Source organism: Coenobita brevimanus, chromosome 15 (genome assembly GCF_032717465.1).
Source record: "Coenobita brevimanus isolate Jiangsu-jjx chromosome 15, ASM3271746v2, whole genome shotgun sequence".
Taxonomy (NCBI): Eukaryota; Metazoa; Arthropoda; class Malacostraca; order Decapoda; family Coenobitidae; genus Coenobita; species Coenobita brevimanus.
In genome coordinates this window covers 21,156,222-21,174,052 of record NC_136968.1, presented here as the reverse complement: position 1 = coordinate 21,174,052, position 17,831 = coordinate 21,156,222, and positions in this window count along the sequence as shown.

Sequence of the window (17,831 nt, the reverse complement as noted above, 5' to 3'; positions counted from 1 at the left end):
GATGTCATTGTTGTGAGTAAATCCATCCCTGATCATTTTACCGAACTCCAGCAAGTCTTTGAACGCCTCCAGCTCGCAGGCCTGAAAATCAATCTCAGTAAATGCGACTTCCTGCGAAAGAAAATCAAATTCCTAGGCCATGTCGTAGATGCACAAGACATTCATACTATTGAGGATAAAACTAAGGCGATCATTAACTTCCCAGAACCTACCACTACCGACGCTGTACGAAGTTTCCTGGCCCTCAGTGGCTATTATCGTCGCTACATACGGGATTATGCCAAGATCGCCACTCCTCTGACCCACTTACTCAAGCAGAATGTGCCCTTTGTTTGGACTAACGACCAGTCACAGGCTTTCCAAAAGCTAAAGACAGCTCTTGTAAATGCCCCTGTTCTAGCGTTCCCTGATTATACCACACCCTTCCTTCTCTGCACAGACGCCTTAGGCACTGGACTTGGTGCCGTTTTGATGCAACTCGATGAAGCATCAAGGAAGCGGGTAATAGCGTATGCTAGTCGCACCCTTACAACCGCTGAACGTAACTACAGTGTCACAGATCTCGAAGCGCTAGCGGTAATCTGGTCCTTGAAACATTTCAGAGATATAGTCTATGGTTATCCAGTGCATATCCAAACAGACCACCTTCCACTATGTGATTTGTTCAAGAATCGTAACCTAACAGGTAGACTAGCTAGATGGTCTGTCATCATCCAGGACTTTAATCCCACTTTTCAATATGTACCAGGCAAGTTGAATGTAGTCGCAGACGCATTCTCACGTCATGTAGCAGCAGCTATAACATCACTGCAGCCTGAAGTAACTGAAAACACTACACTAACGTCAGAAGTTGTTCGAAACTTTCAGCGCCAAGACCCCATATGGTCCAAAGTCATTTATTTCCCAGAATCTGGCGATGCCTCGACCTTACCTACTCTGCCAGTATCACTAGGTGAGTTCATGCTAGATGATGATCTCTTGTACAGGAAAACACTGCTAACAGGCAAAAATATGCCCAATCGCGAAGTATGCCAACTTGTTGTCCCCACTGCACTGATACCAAAGGTTCTTCATATTGTTCATAATACTCCTCAAGCTTCCCATCCAGGTAAAGACCGATGCTTGTGCCAAGCACGTCTCAAATACTATTGGCCAACCATGCACCATGATATCAATGCCCACTGTGACTCTTGCCTCTCCTGCCACCGCCACAAAGGATCAACCGGCTTACCAGCACCTCTCTTACAATACCCAATCCCGTCACAACCATGGGAAATTGTCTCAATCAATCTCTTAAAACTGCCTCTCACAGAATCTGGCACTGAGTTCTTGTTCATAGTGGTCGACCACTTCTCCCGCTACTGTGTCCTCGTTCCCCTCTCCGACAAGACCGTGAAGAGCGTTGCACGTGCCTTTATAGATCACGTAATTTGCCCGTTCAGTACCCCTCATACCATTGTTACTGACAATGGTACAGAGTTCAACAATAGCCTTCTCGATGAGATCTGTCGCCACTTTCGTATCAGTAAGTGCAATGTCGTGCCTAACCATCCGGCTTCCAATGGCCTTGTAGAACGCCACAACCAAAAAATCTTAGAGTGCCTCAGACATCTAAGCTCCCATAGTTCGTCCTGGGATGACTGGATTCCCCAAGTGGCATCCTCCATCAATAGTTCCATCAATGCATCCATTGCTGAATCTCCCTTCTTCGTCCTCTTTGGCTTTGACAAGGACCTCCCATACTCTCTCTTATCCTCAAAGCCAGAACCCATCTACAACATGGATGATTATATTAAACTAAAATTGGCCAACTTCCAGACAATCCACCAGTATGTCCAATCCACTTTGGCTTCCTCTCAGGAGGACATGCTGCAGCGCCAACATAAGTCCGCCTCTCCTATCACTATCAATGTAGGCAATCTTGTCTTTGCTCATTCCCATACGCGTTCCTCTAAGTTGGATGACAAATTTACAGGGCCCCACTGCGTCCTCACTCAACAAGGCAACAAATTTCACCTCCAGGACCTGTCCACTAGGGACACCAGATGGGTCCACATCGATGACTTAAAGCGAGCACCCCGTGGCCTCGTGTTGGAAGAGTCACACAACCTCCTGCTCCCTCTTCCCCTCCTCCCATCCCTCAGTCTACCTTGTCTCCACCTATCCCTCAGTCTCCTTCCTCTCCACCTCCACCTGCTCCTTCATCAATCACTCAGTATCGGTCCAAACTGCGCTCTGCCCATCAACCTCTTCACGACCTCCCCCATTAACTCTACCCTGATTTTCTAGGTACGATGTTAGCGATCTCCCTGCTGGCAGTGCTGACCCTCCTGGGGTCTGGGTCAGGTCAGGACGATGGTGGAGTACGTCCCGGGGCCTTGGTCGGCTCAGGAGGCGAGGTAATGCTTATCGAAGCCGTAGCCTCCTTGCGGTGCGATCTTGCGCCCCTGGCAGACGTAGCCATTGCCCTACCTGCCTATGCGCACCAGCTCCATGGAATCAGGAACCATCTCACGGCCCTCATGGGGACACACAACCCGAATGAGTATCTCTATGACCTTTTTCTCCCACTCTCCTGGCAATTGCAATACATAAGTAACAGATTCACTGAAACCCAACTCAATGAAGTCACGTCCACTCTAAACAATTTCACCGATATCTTACAACACCACCTTTCAGATCTCAACATTATCTCTCAGTTCTTCTACCTCAAACTCAACATGGATAATCTCCAACTAGCCATTGACTCTCTCTCCTGTCTCAAGTCTCTGCCTTGGTTCGTATCCTGGTCGATGCTATCTTAGTCCCTGTCTCAGCTCTCTGTTCTGTCCTGGAATGGGCTCACTCCACCTTCGGTCTCTCCCCGGTCCTTCCTTACTCCTCCCTTGAATATTATTATCCTGTTCTCGAAGCCACTCTTCTCACCACATACGTCGTCGTCCATATTCCTCTCCATTCTGCCATAACCTTTAACCTTTTCCACATCATTCCCTTCCCTTTCCGCCTCAACAACTCCTTGTTACAGGTATCTGTTCCTTCAGAATATTTCCTCCTCTCCCATGATCATCTTTCCGTTGCCTTCCTTTCTTCCACAGACCTCCAGCAATGTTCCTCCCTTACTCCGACCTCTCGTCTCTGTGCTGCCCACCTTTTCGCTATCTTCCCTAGCAGTGCTACACCCTGTGAGTCTGCTTCAGTTCGCAACCATTCCATCTACTCGGCCTGTTCTTTTGTCCCAGCTCCTGACCTCCCGGTCCACCATGCTCACCTCAACCATGTCCAGTACTTCTTCTTTGCTGTTCCCATCTCTGTCACAATCATGTGTCCTGGTTCTTCCGTTCACTCCGTCCCCGCTAGTGGTCTCTACAAAGCACCTGACTATTGTACCGTCAAATCAGAGTCCGTCATCACTTACGCCACTCGCTATCACCAGGCTGTTCGTAATCACTCCTATGACATCTTTCAACCACTCGACATGCCTTCTACCCTACCATCTGCCAACATTACCATCACCTCCCCTAACTTGCGCATGCTAACCTTCCTCAATGACAGTGATTTCATTATGGATCAATTCTCTTTGGCCTTCAGCCGTTCATGGGTTCATCCAACAGTTGTGTTTCCCCCTGTGGTTATCGCTTTCATAGGTTTTCTACTCATCATCTGTGCAGTGCATTGTTGTGTCAGAAAAATGGAACGTCGACTCCAGGAAATCAGAGTCGCTACAGGAATAGTAAGCCCTACACACGACGTAGAAACTCCCCGTACTTAATGCCCTCACATTCAGTGACTACTAATGCCATCTGCCAATTAACCAAACTGTGAACAGCACTCTGCCTACTAGAAAATGATGGTATTTCTTTCATGCATTACTGAGTGACAGTGTATTCTACAGAAAATACAAATGAAAAAAGAAAAAAAAAAAATGAAGGAAGAACAACAATAGAACTCTCATATCTACTCCTTGTTTATCATGTCTCAAACTATTATTGTGTAATTCCCATTATGTTTATGTATACCTTCGACCCTTACTGGATTTGTCCCTATTAATCCTTGTATATCTTATCTGTATATATCTTTCTAATTCCCTCCCCTCAACATGGCCATGTCTCCCCTACTGCCCCTGTATCATACTTATCCCTTGCCATATCTCCCCTACTGCCCCTGTATCATACTTATCCCTTGTACAACCCTCCCCGGTCCTGCCTTACTACTATAATCAACCACCATTTAACTGCTGGTGTCAGGAGACACCATCTCAGCTACCCGGGGGAGTAGTGTACCCCCTCCACAATATGTCTACCCCCGATGTATATATGTCCCCCCCAGTGCATACATGCCCCCACTAATCTTGCTAGGTCAGCATGCTTTCCCACGCCTGAAGACGGCGTTATTGCATCAGTTGATAGCAGACAGCCGAAACGGGCAGACTATTTTACTGTGAGCTTGTAATAAACTCCTTATCTAGCTGTTTGTACACGGAGTTTCTATTACCAAAGTATTGCAAGTTACACCCATGAAGTCCTTCTGGGTGTCTTTGAAAGAGTGGATTTTGTCAAATACTTTTTCATTCGTACTTTGGATGGTCAGCCCATTGTTAATCTTGATATTTTTACTGTTCATCATAAACTTGTGTCTGTCTGTGAAAGGGAGCCAATGATGTCAACTCAGCAGAATGGTACCAAGTAGCCTTCTGATGAATATTACATCCCCTGAGGAGAGCTCCCATCTAGTTGCGAAGTGTTAGGACCCTAATGCGATGTACCCTTGTGTTCCTCATGGGACATTCAGTCTATGTTGATGAGTTGCGTTTTCCTGGGACTTGCTCCATTACTCAGAGAAGCTCCTTGATGAACTACAGATCCACAAATTTGTTAAAATGGAAAGGTTTCAGAAGAAAATTGGTGGTGTTCTCACCCCAACTCTGTCCTTGTTGCTAACTTTTGACTGTACAGTTCTTCTTTCCTCTATTAAGGTTGCCTGGCTCTCCTTTAATGTTAAGTCCTATGTCTCAAATCCTAGGTGCTGCTAGCACTGTCAGGTGTACGGGCATTTTGGATGTAACTGTTGTCAGTTGCAACAGGGGCCTCCCGGCAGGATGTGTTAACTGTGGTGATACCACACATATGGGTTGGAATTGCCCTAGGCCAGCTTGTTGCATCCATATTCATGAGGCACACCCTGTGTCTTCGAATTATTGTGACTGGTTTCGACTGAAAAGAGAATTCTATTTATTCACAATAGGGATAAAATAAATTTTGCTGAGGCCCGAATTAGTGCCCTGATGTCCGGTGTGAGAAATGGGGAGTCTTTTGCTTTGATTCCGTCCTGCCATAGGAGTAAACATCGTCCTGTCATAAAGCAGTCCCAAGACCCACCTTTGTCCTTGTCTCCAGTGACCCATCACCTGTTTCAGTGTCTTTGGTTTTGCAGCCACCATTTCTTGACATCGAGGTCCCTGTGGACAAGGAAGCTGCATCTAATAGATCGTAATCCTTAACTGGTTGTCTCAATGCACGTCTTCCCTCTGAACACGTCATCATGGCTCCTCAGATACTGTGAATGCTGATAATCCTTCAGACAAGATTTCAGTAGTAGAATCCTCCTCTTCTGATGTTGGTCATTTAGCACAACAACTCTGAGGCCTTAATTCAGAGTCCAGGATGGCTCCTGGGGTGCCAGTTCTGTTTGGCACCTTCTGCTCAGAGTGTTGGATCTTTCCCTTCCAGTAGCCTCAGGAGACCCATTCTTGCCAGCCCCTGCTTTGGGGTTTGGGACAGCTGCCCCTTCTGTTCGCCATTGTGGGCCACTGTGGAAAATGGGCAAGAGTGAGAAAGTGTTTTACTTTCCTATTGGGCTTTGCTGCACTGTCCTGTAATCTTCTGTTTCTTCTTTGGCACCAAGCCATCGCCCCAGGCACTGCAGTGCCCCTGGCTCCATTTTGGGTAAGAGTACCTGTATTACAAAAAAGCCTGTCTCACTGGGCCATTCTGTGATTACTTCTGTGTGGCCTAGAATTTATTGTCTGAGATTCCTTTCTCCTCCCTTATGTATTTTATTCGTATTTCTCCTCTGTATTCTTTTTTATCATAAATTGTAGCATTCATGGATATCAGACTATAATGGAGTTGTTGAGGGCTGTGTCGTAATTACGAGGGGCTGTGAACCCTCCTGATTTCTTCTCCTTTGTGTGTGTGTCTCCAAGAAACTTGTCAGTTTTCCCACTCCTCATGCGGTACCATGATACTATGCTTTTAACTCACCGCGTGCCAGTGCCATTTTAAAACAGTCTGACATAATTCTCAGGCCAATGCCAGTGCCATTTTAAAACAGTTTAAAATGAAAACCTTCACTGTGACCACATTTTTCAAGATTCACGGGTAAAAATTGGCAGGCATGTAAGGTAACTGTTTCTCTACCATCCCCCAAGCTGTCAAGGCCATACACTCACTCGCTCCCCCCCCTCACACTCACTCTGCCTCGCTCTGCCTGTGTGCCTCACCCAGTGCTGTACATAGTGAAGGCATTTTGTATATATTTTCATGTAAGTGTAAGTTGTAAATATTTTCTTGTAAGTGTAAGGACTATATAGTGAAGTCAAGTTGTAAATACCTTCTTGTAAGTACCAGGACTGTATGTAATGAAGTCAAGTTGTACTTATCTTAAAGTAAGTGTAAGATAATGCATTCACAGTGAGAAAGACACGCAAATTGTGATAGATGCTGAAGTAATAAGTAATCAGACAAGTATACTGAACATTGCTAAACCTTCCCAGCATAAATACCTGAGTATACCTTACACTGAAAACGGCTTTTTCTCACGTATGTGGTGAGAGTGAGAGAGCGGCTATACCTGTACACGAGTATGCAGGACTCAGTAAAACTAATTTCCGAGTCTCAGTGAGCATTTTAATGGCAAAATTCGTTGTTTCCACATCAAAATCTATCATTTTAGCCCCCCCCAAAAAAGGTCGAAAAATGGCCGGCACTAGGGTGACCCATAGGGCTAAAAATAGCTGGCACATGGCGGGTTAACTCAGTAAACCCAAGGTCCAGTTGGTGTGACAGCTGTTTTGGTAAGGGCTAACTCCTCTTATGAACCAATCTGCCTCCAGTCTGACTCCAGTGTGTTGCCATACAGTTCCATTCCCACTGCTGATATACAATTTGCTCCATTTATTTACCTTCCATCACAGCATTCAGTAGGGTAGAACATGAGATCCTTCTTGGTCAGTTACCTACACCCTTTCTTCTGTTGGGGGACTTTACTGGTCACCACCCTATGTGAGGCGATGGTTCTGTTAACCAACTTGTTTTTTTGCTTTTTTCTAGCATCCATATTGGATGATGAGGATCTTGCCCTGTTCAATACTGGAGAGTTTATGCATTTTCACCCCCCAAACGAGGTCCTTTACTGCAACTTACTTCTCTGTTTGCTCTCCTGTATGCCTCTTAGACTTTATCTGGGAGGCTATGGAGGATTTACATGGGAGTGATCACTTTCCCAACCCCCTGACAGCAACAGTAACTAGTCCTTGTTCCTGTCTACTGAGGTAGAGGTTGGATAAGGTGGGCTGGTCCTTTTTCTCTTCTTTGATTTCTGTCAAAGTTTCTGTTGATGACTTTCCACATATAAATGAGGCTATTTCAATCTTTACCTGCACTCTGCAATCTCAAAACCTCTGGCATGTATCGCTATCGACCTGTCCCATGGTGGAATAAGGATTGCAGTGTTGCTATATGTGCTATGAAGATAGCTTTCTCACATTATCATAGATGCAAAACAGGGAACAATCTTGTCAAAATCAGGAGGGCATGGGTCAAGGCTTGTTGGGTGCTCAGACAAGCAAGGCAGGACTCTTGGATGGCTTATGTGTCATCTATAAACTCTAAGATGCCAGTATCTCAAGTGCTGAAGAGGTGCAAAGGATTAAAGATACTTCGCACAAGGCAGGTCCCACATGCTGATGTTTAAAATTTGACACTGGCTTCTGCAATGGACTGTGACAGAGATACTCGATCTCCAACTTTTGCCAGACATCAGGAGGTGGAAGAGGCTGAGGTGCTAAATTTCCGTTCAGAGAATGGGGAGTCTTACAACCTCTGTTTCTCTTATCATACACTTCAGTCTGCCCTTTCCCTTTGTCATGACACCTCACCAGGGCAGGATGATATTCCCTGTGTGATCCTCTGGCACTTGGATGATGATGCATGTCTTTTCTCCTCAGCCTCTTTAATAGAATCTGGAGGGACTCTTCTTACCCCACCTCTTGGTGTGAGATTATTGTCCTACCATTCCAGAAATCAGGGAAGGCAGGTTATAGCCACCTGGAATATCAGCCAATTGCCCTATCATCTTGCATGTGCAAAATATTTGAAAAAAATAGTCAATACTTGCCTAATGTGTTTCCTTGAAAGGAATGAATGTCTCAGTGTCAGTTAGGTTTTTGAAATGTCACTCAATGACGGCTGCATTTGTCAGTCTTGAGGTAGCAAAAACTGATGCTGTTGCTAGGAACCAACATCTAGTCTGCGTTTTCTTTTGGCCTAGAAAAGGCATATGATACTACATTGTGGTTTCATATCTCAAAACAATGTCGTTCCTGTGATTTATATGGCAGGCTGCCTCTATTGATATTGAATTTTCTCTGTGACCTTTCATTCAGGGTTCGGGCTGGTGTCACCCTGTCTCATTGTACCCTCAGGAGAAAGGGGTGTCTCAATTAAGTGTCCTTGGTGTGATCCTTTCTGCTGTAGTGTTGGATGGTATTGTGTCCTCTTTTCCAGAGGTGGTGTCTGCCTCACTCCATGTTGATTATTTGGCCCTATGGTATGCTGCTTCCAGAATGTCTGTGGCTGAATGCCGCATGCAGCTCACCCTGGACAGTCTGTCATTGGGCCACCATGCATGGCTTCTGTTTCTTACCAACAGAAACGGTGTCTTTGCATTTCAACCTCTTAAGAGGTGTTCACCCCGACCCCGACCTCCATTTGTATGGTCATAGGGTGTGATGTGTGGACAGGACAAGATTTCTCAGACTTGTTTTTGACAGGAGATTGACGTGGGTTCCTCATATCCGTTCATTATGGCTGTCAAGCCTCCGAGCCCTTTCTCCCCAATGGACTCTGTCTCACTTGACTCTGACCTTGACCTCCATTTGTATGGTCATAGTGTGTGATGTGAGGACGAGACATGGTTCCTTAGACTTGTTTTTGACAGGAGATTGACGTTGGTTCCTCATATCTGTTCACTGTGGCTATCTTGCCTCTGAGCCCTTTCTCTCCTATGGACTCTGTTTCACTTGACCTTGGGTGCTGCCAGAACTACCCTGTTATGCCTTTACCGTGCTCATTTCATTTAGTTTCATTTTTAAAGGCTCCAACATGCTTGAATGCTTCGGCCTTGGTCACCTAATGGCGGCTTTCCATGCTGCACGATCCATTGCAGCCTCCCTGTTCAGTCCCTTAACCCTGAGATCACACTTAATGACCTCGTCCCATGTCTTTCTCAATCTACCCCTCATAACCCCACCCCCAATATTAACACTTCTTACCTTCCTCACTCAATTATCATCCCCCATCTTCTCCACATGTCCAAACCATCTCAATCTACCTCTCCTCATCACAACACCAATACACTCCAGTCCCATCCTACATCTCAACTCTTCCATTGTAAACCCAGCCCCCCTGGACCTTGCACGCAGGGACGCACTACACATCCACCTAATCATTGTCATTTCTGTACGTCTGAGCCAGTGAATATCCTCCTCCTTTACTGCCCAGGTCTCACTACCATACAGCATTACACTCCTAACACATGCTGCATACAAAGACCCCTTAGCACGTAGGGAGAGCCCTCTCAATGTCAGAAGAGGCAAGAGCTCTCTGAACTTTTTCCAACCACTTCTCACCCTAGCCACAGAGCTAGCTGCAGCCCCACCTGCAACACACAACATGTCTCCCAAACAACAAATCTCTTCCACACACTCAAGAGATTCCTCAGCAAGTTCAATCCTTTCACGCCTGACAATCTCTACCTGCACTCCCCGACACACCGTACACATAAAATCAGCATTAACTTGCAGTCTACCTCTGATACCACTACATCTCTTGTGCACCCATTTATCACAAACACCGCACAAGATAGAATTACTTCCCACACCCTTGTGGCAAACTGCACATGGCCACTCTCCCTCGTCTTTGACAATACCGCCACCAACCCTAGATATCATCATTTTTGTTTTATCTGCATTTACCCTTAAGCCCTTTTGCCCCATACCATCTCTCCACTTCCTAAATCTTTCCTCCGCCTCCCTTTTGTTCCCTGCAATCAATACCAAATCATCAGCATACAACATCTCCCACGGGAGTCCGTTTCTAAAGTCACGTGAGAGGGCTTCAGGTACCATGATAAACAACATGGGACTCAAAACTAACCCCTGATGCAAACCAACGTTCACGGAAAACTCATCACTCAAATCTTCATTCACTCTTACCTGGGTGTGAGCACCCACATGCATAGCCATAACCATCCTAACCAGCCACTCCTCCAAGCCAAGCTTTCTCATTGCCCATTTCACCACCTCTCAAGGGACTTTGTCAAAGGCCTTTTCCAAATCAACAAAAACAAAATACAGATCCCTTCTCCTAACAATATATTTTTCCTGAAGCTGTCAAACAATGAATATGGCATCAGTGGTCCCCCTACCTGGCATAAACCCAAACTGCATCTCATCAATATTCACTCTTTAATCATACCTTCTAAAACTCTCTCCATTACCTTCCTTATCTGATTTAAAAGCTTTATACCTCCATAATTTCCACTTTCCAGGGCATCACCCTTCCCTTCATACACATTTACAATTACACTCTTCAGCCAATCATCTGGGACAACACTCTCATAAATAATCATATTTATCAGGTCAGTGACTATCCTCATCCCTATATCTCCTAGGCCTTCAGCATTTCGGGAGTCAACCCAGACACACCTGCTGCCTTCCCCACCTTCATCCTGCCTATTGCCTCACTCACAGTAGCAGCATCAATCAAAGGCCAAGGGCCAAACACTGGATCTGCTGGCTCCAAACCTTCCCTGTCCCAGTCAAACTCCTCATTCAACAACCGGCTACAAAAGTCTCTCCACGCATCTTTAATATCCTCACTGTTCACCACTACCTTTCCTTCATCATTCTTCACACACTGCTCACCTATAATATCCCGATTATCCCTCTTCATCTGATTTACCACCTTAAATATCATATTTTTCCTTTCCTCATGATTCAGGTTATCAAGTAAAAGTCTCTGCGACTCAGACTTCGCCCTGTATACCTCTCTTCTAGCCCTACACTTGGCAGCCAAGTATTCCTCCTTGCTACCACCCTTCTTCCATTCCCGGAAAAGCCTTCTTTTCTCCCTAACTGCAGCTTCTACACCGTCATCCCACCACTAAGTTACTTTATGTCTTGGTGGTCCTCTTGTCCAACTGCATGTTACATTAGTAACTCTCAAGAGATTGTTCTTGAGGGCTCAGTGCTGTTCATTAATGCCTCTGTCTATGGCTTCCTGTTCAGCCACCACTCTCCTCATCTCACTATAGAAGGCATCCCTTACTACTTGGTTTTTCAGCTGCCTTAGTAACAAGTAAATTGGACTCTGAGTGTGTGGTGTACTATTCTGCTACTGAGCCACGGCTATGACCACTAAATTGTATCCATTATGCTGAGATCCGTCTGTCAACTGGGGCTTTCTGGTCTTCCCCAATTCCTAGTCTATTGGTTGATATGAACGAGTCACCATTGGATCTCTGCCAGCAATCTTTAATGCCATAATGTTGGCATCGCCTTCACTGTCTTCCTACCTCATCGTGCTGTAAGGCCATCTCTGAGGTCGCTCTTCTTACCTTTTATAACACCTCGCTATCCACACCCATTTGGGTACAGAGTGAGGGCTGCCAAGAGGGAGTTGGGTGTTCAGTCCTTCCCCGTTTTTCCTGTGCGTTTTCCCTGAATGGCTCCCTGGCTTCTCCCAGAGGTACGACCATGTGTGTACTTCCTTGGGAGGAAGGTGTCTCTTTCCTCTCAGGCAGCTCTGTCTAACTTTATAGAACATGCCTCTTGTCACAGTGACTCGATCCCTGTATACCCTGATGGATCCAAATCCAATGCAGGGACAGGCTTTGATGTCATTTTCAATGATTTTAGCCGTGCAGGGAGTCTTTCCTTTTGCATCTTTATTTTTTTTTTTTTTACTACTGAACTTATTGCCATTTTAGTTGCAGTTGAATTGATTTTTAGTTTCTCTCCGGCTTCTTTTACCATTTTTGGTGACTCAGCCAGTGACTTGCAATGTTTGTCTCGTGGCTTCCCATCACTTTCCCTAGTCCTGTCTATTTTGGAGTGGCTCTCCTTATTACACAGGAGTGGATGCTCTGTACAATTGTGTTGGGTCCCTGCTCATGTGGGGGTTGTGGGCAATGTGTGTGCTAACTCTTTGGCGAGAACTGCTGTCTCTTGCCCTTCCTTTCATTATGATGTCCTGTATAAGGATCTATGGGCAGCCAGCGTAGAGGCTGTTCACTTCTGCTGGCAGAGGAGGTACGATGTGGCAGGGGCAAACAAACCCAACAGCATCTGTCGGGACCTAAGTAATGGGAGGAACTCGTATGTGTGACTGTCCAGACAGTGGGAGACAGCTTTGGCCCGTCTACTAATTGGGCATATTAGGCTGACTCATGGTGTTTTAATGGAGAGGGCACCCCGTCCTCATTGTGATGACTGCCTGGTTCCTTTGACTTATGGCATCTCCTTGTGAAATGCCCTAGTCTCCAGGGCCTTCGTCAGTGGTATCTTTCCAGGTGCCGAGCTGGCGACGGATTGTACCTTCTCTCCTCGATGCTTGGGGAGGAGGCTTGTGAAATGAGGGGGAGGCACCTTCACCTTTGTGTTGAGTGCTGACCTTGAGCACAACCTGGAGGGTTTGTTTTAATGGCATTGTTCTTATTTAACCTTTATCTTTCCACATTTTGAGGGGTTCTTTTTAGTTTTGTTTTGCTTTATGCATTGCTATTCTTTTTGCATTTTATGGTTTTTATTTCTTTTGACTCTTTTTAATGCTTATGTTCAGTGGCATTTGACCTCTGATATTGCGCTATCATGTCACATTTTCATTCATTCATTCTGTGACACTGACATATTGGCCTAGTATTATTAAAACGAATTACTTTAGTCTTCCCTGACCCTTAATCCTTCCACCATGTTGTCCTGTATGGGATTAACTCTGTTTGAGCTGACCTTGCTCAGTGATCTTGATTTTGGGCCTATGTGTAATCTTGGCCATTGACTGATCGCTCTCCAAATTTCAGTTATGTTCCACAAAAGTCAGCCTAAATAAAAAGGAAAAAATTTTTAGTTTACCTTGCTGAGTAACCATTATCTTTGACGCAATGTTCTCAAACACGATTAGTCAGCCCCATCACTGGTCCTTAACACTTTCAACAAACTTGGTCATTTTTTTTTTTTTTTTGGTATTTTCTTTATAGAGACACACATAGATCGAAATTTGTCCATGTTCTGTGACTATGACATACGAGTGTTCTCAAATTTCAGTCACTTTGTTCTTGCTGTACCTTCCACCCTTCCACCGAGTTTAGTCTAAATCGAATAAAAACATTTAACAGTGATAGTGTTTAGAAGCAGGATTTGCTAGTGTGGTAGTGCTGGAGTATTCCCGAAACTTCTCGAGTTTTTCCACTGTCAGAGTTGCCAGTCAGCCTGCTTTATGTGAACGGAGGTATTTTTGTAAGTTGTACATTAATTTTTGTTCTCTTTTTCTCTATAATGTTTGATTTTTGTGATTATTCTTTAAATCATATAATTTTATCTCATTTTGTATGCTAAAGCATTTAGGGTTTTATGTAATGTACGAAACTCTGGATATTTTGGATGTCTCCGAGCTGGTAACTATTGCTTTCCCGAGAATACAGTAGATAATTCCAGTTTACGGGAAGCTTGTATAAGGATTGGGAAGGGACTAGAAGAGCCCTCCGTTCAGTTTGAATTTAGTTCAATGTCAGTTCTGTGTCAGTGCAGTTAGTGTAGATGGTAAAGCTCCTGTACTTGTGAAAACAGAGAAGTGAAGTTGGCAGGCATTAAGTGTAATTATTTTGAAAATAAAGACTGCGAACTTAAGGAACGAGTATTTATTTATTACACCTGAGCTGATCTGCATTGTTGTACACCTAAGAGCTGCCTCTAGGAAGAACAACTCTCTGGGCAATGTCCTTCCTATACTGAACTAGTCCTGATGGAGCCTGTGGCAGTGTGGGACGTGGACGTAACAACACTCAGCTAAAACTTTGACCTAGTCCTGTAACCTTGACCTTGAACCTATTACCTAAAATAATAATTTACTCCTTGGCTATTTTTCAACACTTCCAAAAATCGAATACATAATTATGAGCTATTATGTTTATACTTTAACTGACAGAGAGAGAGAGAGAGAGAGAGGGGGGCAGGCACACACACACACACACACACACACACACACACACACACACACACACACATGACCGTGCACACGAGCAAGTGTGCAAAATACAGAAGCACTCACACAGTGAATAGGAATCACAGCACCATCACACGGACACAGATTAGAGCATGCCAGCATTCACACAGACTCAGAAGCATATACAAAGACACAGACACAAAAGCATGCAGACAGACACAGATACAGATTACCAGACAGACACAGCCACCGAAATACTCACAAAAACAGGCACCGACAAACACAGTGACATACACACTCCCCCGCACACACGCACACAAACATACAGACTTACAAACACACAGACAATCATAGGCATCCAACCTGGTTACAAGCCTGTGACAAGGTGGAACAACTTTAACCTGGTCGTGGTACAGTGGAAAACTGTACGGCTCTCATTTCTGCATCCTGGATTTGATTTATGGCATAGCATTAGTAATATGTTAGTTCAGTCATAAATAGGTGTAGCTGGTCCTATGGTGTTTTCTAGTGGACGTTTTTGACAGCCCCTAACCCTCAACTGTAATGTAACTCAGGGAGCATGACCACCGTTATCTGGTTTATTCCAGTGACGCCAACCAACATACCATGTGGTCCAAAACAACGATAAAGTCCATATAAAATTTCCACCCCGCAAAGCTAAGCACTGCACAACGAAACAAGATTAGAACAGAAGGTACCTTACATATCACAGAAATATAATTATGCTTAATCCATACTGATTTAACAGATGGTAACCCGCTGCATCCCGTTGACATATATATACGTCCACATATTTTGTCACTGTCAGTCCAATTGACATATATAAACATGCATCAATTGCAAGGTCCCTAATTTGTACAATTTTCAATTTTCGTGCGTGATTTTTGGTCCGTATACATGGGACTCCTTCCTCTACAAGATGCCAGGCAGGGACAATGCCTTACCCCACATGACCTCCCCGCTACCCCCCACACACCATTGTCTCTGCAATTCACCTGTTACCAGTGACCTGGCCAGTAAAGACATGTCATGCCACGGTATGAAATTCAGGGCCAGAGTGATTCTCCAATCGGTGACAATGTGGAGGACAAAGTTTATGTAGCATTAGAGGAAGAAACAGTCAGAAATGATGATCAGGTAATGTCGGCAAAAAAGGTCAGGTATGTTGATGTGTCTGGTGAGCAAAACAATGCTTATATTGCCTATATTACTGTGTGAAAACCAATATACTCTCGTACTACATATAAATTCGTACCAAATAAATTAATAAATACCGTTTATGAGTGGTGTGAAATAGTTATCCTCCCATAGAACTCGTTTTCTTTGGGGCCAGCCTGATAGAAAACCCAGTAAGGTAAGAGGTACTGCTACCTGTATTGAGTATTTTAAACCTCAGGTGAACGACTTCTCTATGAATTTTCGATGTTTCTCACCACAAGTTGAAGTTTGAGCCAAAAAATTTTTATCCGAAATTGGTCGGGATTGGGGGGAGTCAGTGGTGGAAAATTGGTCGGGACAGGGAGGGTTAAACATGGGTGTTAATAAGGCTCACGGTGTTTACGTGTATGTAGTGAAATAAAAACTGTAGGATAAACATTTAAAAAATCCCATCAAACAGGGAGGTAAAATGTCCAGAGAACATTTTGAGTAAGTTAATAATGGCAAAAGCACATAGGATGTTAGGTATTACTCTAATCTCTCACCTAGTGTTTGCATATCATTATTCTTCTGCCTACTCTATCGCCGTTCAGTGGAAAGTGAGAACAGGAGGGGAGTCCATCACGATCTCCTGTTTTTGGTGAGATAACTGGTGAAAAAAATAATAATAATAAATCATCACCAGTCAACTTGGAAGCAAAAAGCAACTTACTAAATAAACAGTTAAATAATAATTTTTAAAAAGAAAAAAATGCTGATCAAACACCAGTTTTTGTTGATTTTATATTCTCTTTTAACGATTTGGAGAGCAATAATGTATATTCTTCATGCAGCCTGTATGCTTTAATCTTTCCTATCGATAATGGACAACATTCTTCATTCGGTGTGAATACCTGCCTATGACATTCCACCAGTCAGGGGTTGGATCAGAGCCTGAGAATTAGTAAGGTTCACGAGTGTATATTTACTCGTAGATCTCTGGTGGTCTAGTAGTAAAGCACTGCATGAATGAGACCGTGCCTTAGGAAAAGCGGCGAAGTAAGTGCCAAAAAGGTTTCGTCATGTAAAATACTGCCAGGGAAGTAGGTCAGTTACATATCCTCAGGAATATGGACCAAGGAAGCCTACCTTCAGACCAACAAATGCCCAGAGTGATACAGGATTGTATATTACCATTATATTCTTCATTATTAGAGGAGCCTGGCCTCGGGAAGGCAAGTCTAGTTTTTGACTGATTTTCGGGATTTAGGTCTCTTGGCATGAAACAGTTCATTATAATCTCTCTGTTCATGTTTTGAGTTTGATGACAGATAAATAAGCAGACAATGAACACGATGAATCTACCTCACATCTCAGGAAGTTAACACAGGAAAATGATACCACCCATTCTTATTGCTGCATGAACAAAGTGCTTCACAAGTTCATAAACAGCCGGATATTGCATTACCTTAGCATGTACCCAGGGAAGAAAGAGTGCTGAGAGGAAGAGCCCCACTAGAGGTCCAGCAAATAATCCAGTGGCTAAGGAGATGACCTGGAACATGTTACCCAGGCTGCCCATTCCTAAGCCCACAACCATGCCCAACACGCCACAGATACAAGCTGCAGGGTGCGGATAAAGATTAGCTGGGGGGGTGTTAGGTCAGATAAGGGATGACAAAATTTCATTTGGCTCAGAAAACACCGTAGCCAAAGCATTAGCATGGTTCTGACAGACTCATTGCTATAATAGAAAAGGACTTACAAAGAATCTTAATAACATTGGTGGCAGCGGTGTCTGTCAGTCTGGTGAAGTAGGGTTGGTGTTTAATGAAGTCCTCCCATATGAGACAAGCTGCAGAGTTACAACACGAGGAGAGGGTACTGGGGAGAAAGACAGGTACCGTGAATAAAACCCTAAACCTAGAGCTTGCAGTACACGTGCAGTCGTTGAAAAAAATAATACTTCACATACCAAACTTGAGGATTCGTTCATTTCAAGATGTGTAGACACATTCACTTTTACAGGCATGTCATAGGCAGCTTCTGTCTGTCCGTTTATTTGTGCATCAGGTTGTCTGTATTTTCATCTCTCTCTCTCTCTCTCTCTCTCTGATTACACACACACACACACACACACACACACACACACACACACACACACACACAGAGAGA